The sequence below is a fragment of the Bombus terrestris genome, chromosome 1, assembly GCF_910591885.1.
Source record: "Bombus terrestris chromosome 1, iyBomTerr1.2, whole genome shotgun sequence".
Lineage (NCBI taxonomy): Eukaryota > Metazoa > Arthropoda > Insecta > Hymenoptera > Apidae > Bombus > Bombus terrestris.
The window spans coordinates 1,146,496-1,159,053 of NC_063269.1; the positions used below are offsets into that span (position 1 = coordinate 1,146,496).

The window sequence follows — 12,558 nt, forward strand, 5'->3', positions numbered from 1 at the left end:
ATTGAAATTCTGAAATTAAACGCGGTTCCGAAGAAACCGACACACGTACAGCTTCCTGCAACGATAAATTAATTCTGTCTCGATGGAATTGTAGCGGGAACAGGAAATGCCGGATCTCGAATAACCGAGATTGATGCGAATACTTCCAACTGTTTGCCGAACGAACGAGAGCTTTCAACGAAGAAGCGATACTATCGAAATTTCCGTCGAATCTATAATTAGACTTACGCGTGTTTATACGTTTGTGAGAAATTCAAAGATGCAGAGGCATACGAAATGGCCAACGTAAATGTCGTTGTAACATTTGGTACATAAAACGAATCGCTTTTTAAGATCTTCTTCCTCGTCTATGTTCAAAAATATATAAATTTCGATAAAATATCTCTTAATTTCTGTAAAACAACGATTTCTTCTAAAATCTTCCCTCGTTAATTGTCCTCGTAAACTATAAACGGAACATCGTCCCTGGTCTTCGCATAGTCGATCATCGAGGAACGACTCGACGTTACCGTTCGCAGGAAACGAGTGTTTTCTATTAAGGATCGGGTCGAAGATCGTTGGCGAGAAACGCGCAACGGTGGCGTTATTAAACATCGGCTACCGAATAATTAAGGAGAATACAAGTGAGATCGGGAGAGATGGTGGCTGGCAGCGCATAGAGAGGGATGGGCCAATTTGGATGGTTACCAAGGCAAACGATACGTTAAATAGATAGGACGGCTGAGCGGTGGGGAAGCCGACATAATGAGGACCACCCGCTAGCTCCGCAAGACCCGCTCGGTACACGTACACGGTGTGTCATCCAGTTTCGCTTGATCCTTCCCGGGACCGTTGCCGCGTGCATGCGCGTTTCAGCAGACCCGGACTTTCGTGTTTTAGATGAAATTTAAAAAAGGACGGATAATAGAATGGTTTCTGTTTGGATCGACGTCGTAAGAGTATTTGGGGAGATCCGTTAGAAAGAAAAAATTTTGATAAGCTGAGAATCGAATTCGAACATCGGATATAAGATATAATATTTCGCAAAACAGCAAGTGGATAGAATTAAATCAAAAGATGTAGAATCATCGTAATGAAAATAATTCGATATCAGCTTAGAATAATATTACGTAGATATTTCGAAGATACGGTGGAACTTGCCGAATCGATACGATTGGGACACCCTTTACGTTTAAACGACAAAGTGGCACGGCGTGGCCGTTAATTATTAGCACGCCGCTATATTGAGCATGAAAACACTATTTCTTTCGTGCAGAAGAGATTCAAGTCAAATTGGCGTTAAAATTGCAATCACGGTGGTCCGTCTCCAACCCCTCCAGCCCTTCATCCCCCACCTCTTTCTCTCGCACCATCCGACGGAGCTTTCTCCGTTCCTCCCTTCCTCCCGTTCACGGAATTAGATCGTCTATTCTCAGAGAACTTCCACACGCCGGTCGTGTCTAATAGCCGTTTAGAGGGATAATTTCTTCCCGTAAAAAACGAAGAAACCGAGAGCCGGTCTGCGATTCGCGAAACGCTCGTGATTGATTTGCCCTCGAAGACATTTGCCTGGCTGATCGTTTCGACAAATTCTATTAGCGGAGTCATTGAAATACGCTGATCAGGGTTCTTCGCCTCTCGATAAGCTCGGAAAGTTTAGCGAAGCCTTAAAACATTTTATATTTTGCTTAGACCACTTGGAATATCTCCAACTTCTAAAGGATATATTATCTTTGTATTTATTTGTGTTAAAATCAATGGACTCGAAATTTATTAACGTCACGAATGGTAATGACGCAAATAAGCAGGGTGGCAAAAGAAAACGTTCGAGCTCCATTTATCCTCGGTAGCATTCAATACGCCAAGGTTGTGTACACTTCTTATTGTTCGGTGTACGAGCAAACACTAAGGTAAAATCACTTGTGTAACTTCATAAATATTTATCCAATTAAAAATTAGTGTGTCGAAAGAAATACAGTTGTTTCGTTCCAGGTGTCTACAGAAACTTCGAGGTCTTCGTCCGTCGCTTCTACGAAAGATAAGGTCGTTCGACTTTGATATCGATTGAAAGCACTCGAAGCGTGTATAATTAAAAAGCCGTAAACATCGCCACGCTTCAAACCGCCAATCGTGATTCGCTTCATAAAAATGTTCTTTTACGAAACGTCGTCGAACGTTTCGTTTAAAGAAAGCCATCGAAAGAACGAAAGAAATCATTGAGAAAACAAATTCGAATATTGCGGTCGTGAAACGAGAAGAAACGTCGATTTATTTGGCGTGGGGCGCCGAAAAATTCGCTTTCGCCTCTGATCGGGGGTTGTCTGCGAACATGGGGTAGAATGCAAGGGGTGGGGAGGCAGACGAGGGGTAAGGGGAGGACGACGATACGGTAAAAGGCGAACGTACTCGCAGGCAGAGCCACGACAGGGGGGAGAAAATCGATATTTTAATTGGACAAAATAATTGGAACGAGCGAACGAATGGAAGATCATAATCTCCAGGTTCCCTTTTTGTATTGGCGAACCCGCGCGTCCCATCCGCCTTCCCGTTCTCCCAACCCTCGTCGATTTCACTCCGGCCTACCACCCTTGCCGCCCCCACGCCACCCTCCTTTGTTTTTCCGCCCCTGCCGTCCCTCGCGCTCGACGCAGGCCATTTCACGTTAAATCGCACACATCGATCGACCTCCGGCTTTCACGTCCCTTTGTATCGTTGTTTTTTCGCGATTTTGTATTTTAGAAAATTTTATAGCGAGTCGATAGCAGAGGAAAACATTTTAAGAGAAATCTTCACGGACGAAATATTGTTTGGAAGAGAGCGGGATGGATTTAAGGATAATTCGATCATTTACTGTAGCCAATAGAGCAGTTTTGCTCTTTCTACTCTTTGGAACAATTTTTTTTTTACATCTAACACGTTGGATTCATTAAGGGCTGACGATATCCACGGCCAGGACTTTGAAATGTCGGTTCTTGATTCCTTTCCAGTTAGAGAAAATCTCGTTAATTAGAGATCATCGTTGAATGGATTAATTAATTAGTAAAAATGTTCAACAATATCACCCACGCGAATATTTCATTTACCTCGGACGAACGAAAATAACGCCTGTCTAAAAGCTGCAGTTACATTTAGCCACTGCTGAAAGAATACTAGTCCATGACGCGTAGGCGTCGTGGCTCACGCGAGCGCCGCGTGACGAGCGGCGATTCCGCGTCGTTTCCAGTTAATTAAATTTCATTTTCTCCCTGGTAAGCCGCTTTCGCGACGCGGCTGATCCCCGAGCGGCTCGGCAATTGTCTTTGCTCTTGGCCAACGATCCACCTGCGTCGCGGTCAATTCCATCGCCACTACCATCGTGAAATTAGAATACAACCCCGTGGAAAATCACTGCGGACCCTCGTGCGCGAAACATCAAAGAGCCGTTGGAAATCCTCGGTTAAGTGGTTTAAGACGTCTGTTATTCTGACTATTCGTCATCGGAGAAACGCAATCTTTTCGCGTGTCGTTCGTGGATCGTCATCTTCGATTCGAGAAGTTTCCTCTCGAGGATTTGTTAGTTCGATTCGCGGCGAACGAAGGATGAGAATGGACGTTAGTTGGAAGGTGAATTAAATGGCTCGGTGGATTTGTAAAATTAATCGTTTAACGCGTAATTGAACGTGCAGTGTACGTAATTAGCTATTAGTCGCGGAATTTATCGAGATATAATTGAGCGTGCGTAGCCTTGTCTTGTGACGCTGTATTTTATGCATAAGTATGGGTATAAAATTGCTCGTCCATTGACACAAACTCCAGAGAAAAATCAGAGAATCGGCAAAACGAAAAAGATGATCGAATCCGGTGCATCACACCGTATGATTAAACGAGACAAATTATCCACTATCATAGGACAGAAACGAAAAGCCAAGCAAAAAAGAAAATTAAAATTCCTTTCGAGGGAATGTTTAAAGGAGTCGCGGCCAATTGCACGAGGCGCCCAAATATTTTCGCTCGGATTTCATGCCGCGTGAAATGGAGCGTCTCGCGTCGGCGGAAGCACCGTAGGGAAAAGAGAAGTCGTGGAAGGAACGAGAAGAGACGAGGAGACGAAAGAGAAAGAATACGAAGGAGAAAGAGGGCTGGAGAAAAGGGGGAGGGTCACGGTCGAGGAAAAGGGTCGCGCGGAGGGCGTTAGGGCAGTCGACACCTCCACACGTGCTCGCCATGCGTGGCTAGTTAGAGCGGCGCCTATCAGCCAACACGACGGCTAACAAGTATATACCCAGAGATGTGTAGCTCGCTGCACACCGAGTGTATACTTGTTAGTCCTTAACTGGGGGACCTGCTTCCCGCCCTCTCCATATCGTGGCTTCTACGAGAGCTCCTAATAGTTCATTTGTTTCTGTTCGCTTCCGTTCGCTCTTCCTGGGAACTCGTGATCATGGCACTGAGCTGAGTTTCGAGTGGACAATTCCACCGAGTGTGTGGACGATGGACGGCGTTTTCTTCCTTTTTATCGAAATGGGGCTAAGAAGCAGTTAATACTTGTGCAATATCGATCGTTCGATAAAAATGACGATGAAAACGATACCATAGACGATTCTCGAAAAATCGCCTGATTGTTAGTTGTCGAAGCGTAGTAGGAAAAGAAACGAAGGACGAAGATGTTGAGGAATAAGGATGGAAACGTTAAAATTCACTATCAGATCGTTAATTTAAAGCGTCGTACACTTTATAAAACGTCAATTTTATCGGAGAACGTATATGTTGGCGCGGAATATACAAACTTTCTCCTGCAATTGCATGTAGATCCGTAAGAACCTCGAACCTGCTGATGCTTCGTATATGAGAATTCCTGGTGAAATATATCCAATTTTTCGAAACTATTCTTTCTTCCTTCTGGTCCGTTCTCGGGCCATAAACGCTCGCTCGATATAGCCGAGGAAAGTCATTGTGAGCCGCGAGTGCAGCTGCGAGAGGCAGTTCCAAAGATGTCGAACAGTGTGCAGTGGTGAAAGGAGAGCGGCTAGGTTTTGATCGACAGTGGAGGAGTTTTCACACGGCTCGAGAGTTTTGGGAAATCATTAATATCGTTCAGGAGAGGATGTCTACTCTCTCTCGTAAGTAGAGCGTTTAGGCGGGACGTTAATAGGCGGGCACGGAAGCGCGCGAGGTTCTCCGCGAGGCCACTTAACGCTTCCGCTTGGTGAAGAGGTTTTGTTGCCGCTTTTTAAGGCGTCCTCCGCTACGAGATTTATCGCGTGTTTAGATCGACCGACGCCCGGCCAGATTAAAGCATTAAATATAAACGGTGCCGACAAGCGACCAGAAAATTGCTGCCGTTCACGAGAATCGACGAAAAACTCGTGTCCCCGATCCCCGTTTCCGACGATTCCGCCTCGATTTAGCTCGAATCACTCTGCAACGCCATAGTGATTATCGTCTTTCTCCTCCCCCTCTGCTCTTCCAAGAGAACGTCGAAGTGTTATGTCTCTGATTTTGTAATTTGTTTTTAAAGAAGCACTTCTATCAAACAGCTTTTTATAGAACAAGACAGCGATACGAGACAAATTGGAGAATACAATGTCAGCGAATGATTATAAATCCCATTTTTTGTTATTTTATAATATTGAAACGAAAATTGTCTTTTTTCGAAGTCTGGAGAAAATTAAATTTTCGCTTGAAATTGTGTTTTTCGATGTGAAAAAAATATAAACTCAGCTAGTTTTGTTACGTTATCAGTCAATATTCGATAGATTTTCTTTCATTTTTTATTACGTCTATCTCAGTCGTTTAAAGCTCCGTTTTGAATATCCGCCCACGCAGATTCTATTCCTGTTTTAAGTTCAACGATATTTTCTGTATGTGGCTTCTCCTGATCGTAAACTTCTCTTGCCAGAGTGCCCCATAGGTTCTCGATCGGTTTCAAATCGGGCCTCGATATTGTCCATGGCGGTAATTCTGCTTCGAAATTTTGAAACCACGTTTTTCCAGCGGTGGCTGTATGGAAAGGAGCATCGTCTTGTCGAAACACCGTCTTCTTGTCTTCTATTTCAGCTATGAAAGGCAATAATTCGCTATGTAACGTCTCCTGATATCCTTTAACATACACTTTACTCTTCGCGAAAACAATTTCACGTAACAACAAAATTCAGGCATAATCGGTGGTTTCTTGAAAATAAAGAGGAAGCAATGCAGAGTCTATGGTTATTCACGGCATTGTATGTACGAGACTGCCGAAGAAAATAGACATTGAAGAAAAATATCTATAGCCTAAAAGTTTCTAACTTTCGTCAATTCGGGAAACAGCGGATTTCGTCTAATTGAATTTCGGGACGCTTGTCTGAGATTTTAGATATCGAGTGTTTAATCAAGAAATCGACACCCTATATATATCGTAACGCGCTTCTATACTACGTTATCGAGCGTCCGCGGAAATACTCTTTTATTTCTTTTGCTTCTGCTAATCACGTTCCGTGCATCCGCGCCAAGAATGCAACACACGCATCTCCACGTCGAATCAACTGTACGCAAAAAGAAACATTCTAGCCGAAAGGTTCTAAGTAGAGGATAAATGTAAGAAGTGGCGCGCGAACGATTCGCTATACGTATTAATCGCGGCACAGGCAATTACGCGGTGCTAACGACCAGGTTGACGTACGAGCCGTCGCGTTTTCGTAAACACGTTTACGAGGGCGTAGCGGCCGCAGCTGTAACAACCGCCTCGTGTTTCGCGAATTTCATGGACAGTCGTGTCGCAAATTGCACCTGTCACGAGGCGTCGTAATTAGCACTCGCAGCGTTTAGGGCCCATCAACCATGATGCGTGCACTCGCCTGATTTTTCTGCTCGTGACTCGAACAACACCGATTGCCACATTCTATATATTCGACCATTTCAAGAATATCGCGATCTCCTGGCAATCACCGAAACGTCGCATCTGGTTGCTCGAAAATAGGATCGACGATGTTGTTCGATGTAACTTCCAATCGTATATCCGATAGATGTTGCGCGTGCGTATAACTTGCAAGTTACATATCCCAATTATTCGTAGCAATCGATAAAATCGGACTCTGAACTCCCGATGCGTATCTTTAAGAATTTTGTTCGAATGGAAATTCATTTTATAAACTGAATATTACCAAAATTCTGAAACAATAACCAGTTAATAACGTCTGTGACTCGAATTGCTTTACCAACGTTAACGTTGATTTATACGATAATCGATAATCGCTTGAGAAAAGAATTATATTCGAATGGAGATCCGTCGAAGAAATTACGTTCTATATTCTTGGTTGGTATCTTCAATCCGGGAGTAGAAAGCAGCACCCGCAAAATAAACGTCGACACCAAAACCGACCGATAAAACGACGAAAACGAGCGGAACTCGCGATAAACTCTCACTCGAGGGACGTGTTCCGTTCTTTTCGTGGCATCGAGGGGGACGACGGGTTTAATATAGATCATCGAGACATTCGGATTTCACGGGAAACGAGCGGTGGTAATGAAGTGTTAATTGCGAGGGAAAAGGAAAGCGCGACGGGGAAACTCGGCTCCGATGATTTAGCGAAACTCTCGGGTCCCTTGGCTTGTTAGCCGTCCCCGAGGTCGCGAATAAAAACCGCCATGGTCGAGCTAGATCGTGTCGCATTAGCGTTAATTTCCTCGGTACGTTTGCCAGCTCGTATCGTGGCTGGCATTCGAATCCGTTTTTATTCTCTTCGGATCGCTCGATCGGTACTTTTCTTCTTTTCCTTCCCTTTCGGTCGCTCCTCCGATTACCAAGACTTGATAATTTCCGCTCTCTGCTGGTGTTTACTACGTAGCGACTATTAAGTCACGTTGAAAATTAAACAGAGAGGTTATTAAGGCAGAACGTAGAATGGAAATGGGAGAAGAGTTTCTTTTTGCCAGGGAATAGTAATTTCGCAAATTATAGACTTTAGAATCACACGAGGAATATTCTCTAGGAGGTTTTGGGTACTGCGGCACAAATTAAATTCAATCCCCATAGGATTAAAACTGCCAACGATCGGAACATTTCCATTGCAAGTTCTCGCCTCGAAAATTTCTAACATTCGAGACAAAGATTCGCTGACTGAAGTTTCTTCGATAGACCGTGAACTCGAAACTTCTGCGTGAGGTCGAAAATTCCAAAAATTAAAAAATTCGATTCTCATCGAGTCCATCCACTTTGAATTCGTTTCGCATAGGTTTCGACTTCCAAATCTTCGTCTTTCAAAACGTTCGTAGTTTCAAAAATCTTTAGATGCCAATATTAATCGACGCGAATGCGACGCATCTCGAACACGGAATAACGCTAGTCTGGCTGATTATCAGCGCGAGATACGCGACGATGTACGATCGTGAGACGCGTCTCTCGGCTCGTTTCGAAAGCCTATGTTTAGCTTGGACGTTTCGGAGATGAATGGTCGCCGTGCGTCTCTTAAAGCCTCGTTTCGAATCTTTTTCCACCGTGGCAGCGGGACACGCGTGCTATTCTACTCTCATTTGCGGGAGAACGGCTGCTCGCATAAAGCGTCGCGCTTCTGCACACCGCTCCGCGAGAGTTGTCCGCTAATTAGAGGTGTCAAGCGACCGGCTGCCTTATGAAAAATCGCTCCACGCCACCGTCACTGATACATCGTGATTGTTATTAATGAACGAGCCTGCCTGGGAACGTTGGATAATAGTGTTTGCGTTCCCAATAATTTGTTTCGCGTTTGACGTCTCGATAGGAAATCGAAATAATATTTATTCTGCTTCGAATTTACACTTATGGAACTTGGTAAAGTACATCGATGTTTTACGATCGTAAAGAAAATTAGCCGTTATTTAAATATTTTTCGAGCTGTTCTTTCGAACGAGGTTCGACTGCGAGGAAACGGTGATCGATGAAAGAGAAGCAAGTATTTGTAGAAATTCTCGTGATTGCTAAACGCGCGCTCGTTCGTCATCGTTAATTCGCAGACTGTTCGAACATGCCACGAACACAGACGAAAGGGAGGGCCACGCGTAAACGCGAGTAGTTACGTAGACGTTTAACGACAGGAAGCGTTGGCCGAGAAGAACATATGTTTCGGGGGTGTCGCGCGCGTTCCTAATCATTACGCTCGTGTTCGACAACTGTCTCGTTATTTCGCTCTTCCATCTTATTTCTCTCTTTTGTTTCTCTGATGGATTAAAATATTCTCGATATTTCTAATATTTTAAAGTTTATTAGTATCGTCTGTGCAACTTGCTGACAGGCTCAATGCGCGTATCTCGTAACTTCTTCTGGATAGCGATCGAATGAAATCATTCGAAAAGTCATTTCATCGAGATGGCGCGTAATAACGAAACCAGATTTCTTCGTTCGCATCGTGACGGAAAATCAGAGCAGAGGAACACACGGCACACACGGGACAGCGCGGAAGGAAGGAGAGAAGTTGGTAGAGGGAATTTATAACAGCGATTACGAAGTTTACGGCGATAACCTTATTAATTCAGTCGCATTTATCTTTCCGTAAAAATTCATTAAAATGCCACCGGGACCCGAACGATCCCGCCGTTTTATCAAAGGAATTATGGCGATGACACGAGTTTATCTACCGTTTATCTCGATTATGGTAATAAGCTCGCCGACTTTACAGGCGCTAAACTCCCAACGGGATAAGTTGTCGAGACGCGAGCCTCGATAAAATCCTCGCGATAATGACATAATCATCGATATCGCGATACCAATGACCCAACGAACGTTCGACAGTCAGCGGGGAATCGTACAGCGATTCTTCCCCGTCGTGCAAATCTATGACTCCTGACTTTAATACCCTGTTAACCAACGAGTAAGAAAAAGAATATATTCCGAAGAATAAAAGATATTCGAACAAAGCAAAAAATATTGCAACAAGAGAAAACGAAGTACGTAGGATTGTGATAAAATGGTTAAAAGGATCGGTACCGTAGGTGTAAGAAGCGTTCGAGTTAGGAATGGAACGATACGTATTTAAAAAGAGGCTTCCACGATATCAAACACTAGTTTTACGCAATAATAAAATTTCGGTCCAAACCATTGCCATTGACAAATTCGGGAGACATAAAATCGACGGAAAGCGAAAGTAAGAAACTCTAAGCGAAAGTAGCCACTTGGCTACTAAGATTCTACCAGATATCCTGGAACTTCCGCGAACAACGGAAAGAGCTAAGAGAGCGAGCGGGAGATGGAAACGCGAATGGCGAAAAGAGAGCAAACCGAAGTGTCCGGCTGTTCTGGCTGCGACAGGAAAGTTTGTTTTTTGAAGTCTGTATTGCTTACAAATGTCTCGGTGTAAAAAGCGAGCAGTATGCTCCTAATGAGTCTGGTTGTTAAAAGAGCTCTCCCGCCTTTTTTACGCCTGGCATAGCCTCTCTTCCACCCCCTCGCGTTCGCCACCCGTTCCTCCGGTTCCATTAGGCCGACATTGTAGCCTGGAATCTTAATATTTTCGACGACGGGATTCGTGACAGTCGGAAACCCCGTCGATTCGTTTATTTCGGGAAAACGCGCGCATGAATCCGTCGCTCGAGCGACCAAATAAGCCTCTCGAAGAACATTTTACGACCGCTAATGGCCGCGACGGAACAGAGAGGTCGCCGACAATTTTTACGAGTCCCCCTCACGAATCGTTCCGTCCAGCCACCGCGTTTAGAACTGTTTGATGCGCAAGAACAGTCTAGAAACTTGAGAAAATTTCCTATGAACGTATAGCGACGAGTTTCGCGTTGACTGACCATCCCAGTAGCCTCGCCAGTTCTTGGAACCGACTTCTATAACAACTTCCTGATCCTATTAGCTAGCGAAACATTTTACGATTTCGTATCAAATCGAGAGGCCCAAATGACGAAACGTGTCGATTTGGCCGAGCAGATAAGATGCTAAGCCAAATGGACTGTTAGCGGAAGAACGCTGTAAACCGTTCTACAATTTCGCATGGAAATGGCACGCAAACAAATTTCCGAATGATTAAACCATTCCGTAGCAGAAAGGAAGGAGGAAAAAGAATATGCAACGTGTATATGCAGAAATGAAGGAGTCCATATAACGAAACGTGTCGACCTGGCTGTTGCTCGGAGCAGGACGCGCTAATGTCGACCGTTGTAAATGGTTTTCGGGCGCACTTAAACGCCCATTTCCTTCGAAATCCGGCCAAATCGCTTAGGCCGAGCAAAGCGTTCCAATTAAGAGGTATGCGTCTCGCTTCTGGCATCTCGGCAACGAGACGATATATTTTTTTTTCTCTCGCTCCGCTTCCCCACGCGCTGCTCTCGCCATCTCCCTTTGTCTTCGCTGCGTCAACTTGCGGCGAGTCTCACGGACTCTCGCCTCCTTTTCCTTCTTTGCCTTCTTCCCTTCGCGAACAAACTGCCAAGCGAGAGAGTTTCGAGCTCGCGCGTTAAACAGATGAGAATCTTTCGGTCTATTAGTGGAGCTGCCACCGTTTTGCCGCGTAAAGAGAATTGATATCTGCCCCGGTGCACTCCTCCTTCTTCCTTTTCTTCCTGTTCGACACTCCCGTTCCCGTTCTTCGTGTCCACCCCTTCGCGACGTTTTATTTGCGCTCCACTCGAGCGCGCGTTCCGCGCGGTTTGTTGATTACTCGAGCTGCATGATCGAACGCTTGATGGATTTTAGGCTGAATTTATGTGAAAATAAAAAGAGCGTAAAAAAGATATTGTGGGAGAATAATTATGGCGTATACACGATAGCGCGTGTTTGCGGATGGTATGAAGATCTCACGATGAAAATTAGGGACGAATTTCTATATAGAAAGATTCCTTTAATGGCATTCGCTTATTTGAACGCAAGTTCCTATTATTTAGACGAGAAACTGTAGGTTATAGAGAAAATGTGCGCAGATGAACCGTTGTTCTATCCATCGATAGAGCGAAAGTAAATATTTTACGATTTAGTAGAATCGTAGGCAAGATAAACGAATTTATCTGGCCGACTATAATTATTTATTCGGTTATTATTGTCATTTGATGGTAACTGAAAGTTTTTGCAGATGGTCGTAACACGGAGGAAGGCGAATTTTCAAATATTTTTAGACGTCGAAAGGGTTCAGGAAACGGTCAAAAACGGTCGCCTTTGTTTCGCGTTCGATCACGTGCAACGCGTACGCAGATGATTCGTCGCGCAGTTCCGCCGACAATTCGCGGCGATCGTAAACCTGGCCCGCAACGTCGACGAGGAATACTTCTTGGAAACGGTGAGTGAACACGTGTTTAGAATTAGGTGGCGTGGCACGAGGGGACGTATGCATGACGTCGCCGGCGAAATTTCTCAGCCCCTCCACGATCGACCCTCGATGGCAGCCTTTTTCGCAAATAAATACTCTCCGTGTAAACTTCGTTAGCCCTGAAACGCGGAAAACAACCCTGTGTCTTCGCTATTCTCTAAAACAGGTCCGAAACATCCCTTTCTCCTTGAATCGCGACAGCACGGATTAAGGATAAACCAGAGACAGAAAGCTGGAGAAAAGAACGTGTTGTGACATCTTCTTCGTAAAGCATCGAAGAAACGAAATTGTGCCCTGGTGCAAGAAGGGAATCGCGTTTTACCAGGAGACCGCGGCTTAAATC

The 12,558-nt window shown here is 44.6% G+C and overlaps 1 protein-coding gene across 1 annotated transcript in view; it reads right to left on the minus strand.

The window, feature by feature from the left end:
• The window catches only part of LOC100648043 (homeobox protein Nkx-2.5-like), a 177,172-nt gene that overhangs the window by 75,613 nt on the left and 89,001 nt on the right, over positions 1-12,558 (minus strand). The gene's annotated exons all lie outside the window — the stretch shown is intronic.